We start from the raw sequence: 1111 nt of genomic DNA, 5'->3' as shown, positions 1-1111 counted from the left end.
AAAAACTAGATTAAGCAAGCACCATAGGTTGAGCAAAAGCAGTAGCCACTCTCCAACAAGTGAAACTAAGAAAGATCCCTTCCCCATTCGGAGGCCATCTTCAGTTCCTTTCATCGACTTTGATATCGACCGCATTAAGGCTTTGGATGTCATTGATCGAGTGGACACCCTTAGAAGTTTGTAATTATATGTTAAATTGAGATTCCTAGGCAAAGAGGCCTTTTGCTTGTGTAAAGAGTCCCATCTGCTGCATTTTTCCGTGTAGGGTGCTGAATTGGTTTGCGGTTGGTTGGCCATATTTTTAGTGAGTTGGTAAGCAGATGCTGAGTGATACAAGCTGTTATTTTTTTGTATGTGAAAAGTCTAGGGGGTGATAAATGTATTGTTCCAGGGGAATTTTAACTGTTTTTAGGATTAAAACTGAGTTCAAGGCTATAGTTTTCTCTTTAGTTCTATATGTACAGAACATTTTATCATTTCATAATAATTAAAAATTTCTGCTCCTTTTTGGTTTTTCCATTCCCCGCTTCTTTGGCATACTTGGTATTCTTGTTTTCTGGTTAACTCAGGTTTTGATGCCCAATTCTTCAGATTGGGGTGCTTCAAATTTTCATGGGGCAAGCGGGGATCATAAAACACTTACAAGCTTGGGTGTTGCGTATTTTATTAGATTATGTTTCTCGAGAGAAGGTAATGATCTTCTGACAAGTTGATATCAGAGCAAATTCGTTCTTAATATTATCCACGTTAAGTACTTATGTAAATATCATAATTATAATTAAGAAAATAATAATTTAATTAATATGTGAATATCATCATTATAATAATGAAAAACAATATTTTTATCCATCGTGCTGTGATTAATTTTCAATCCGTTAATAGTTAACGTAGAAGGATACTTCATTTATGTAAGTGAAAAAACGATGTATTTTTATGAAAAATACATATATCAGAAAAGATTAGTCTTCTTTTGTCCTTTCTAGTTCCTTGGTGAAATGAAAACAAACAATGCCAATTGAAGCAATTTCGGCAGAGGAGAATGCTTAGATAAAGACTTCCGAGGAGCTTAAAAATATTTTATCTTCTTCATCCATATCAACTAAATAAACTT

Source organism: Theobroma umbraticum, unplaced genomic scaffold (assembly GCF_002168275.2).
Source record: "Theobroma umbraticum cultivar Fairchild unplaced genomic scaffold, ASM216827v3 scaffold_302.0, whole genome shotgun sequence".
Taxonomy (NCBI): Eukaryota; Viridiplantae; Streptophyta; class Magnoliopsida; order Malvales; family Malvaceae; genus Theobroma; species Theobroma umbraticum.
This window is presented reverse-complemented; position numbering follows the sequence as displayed.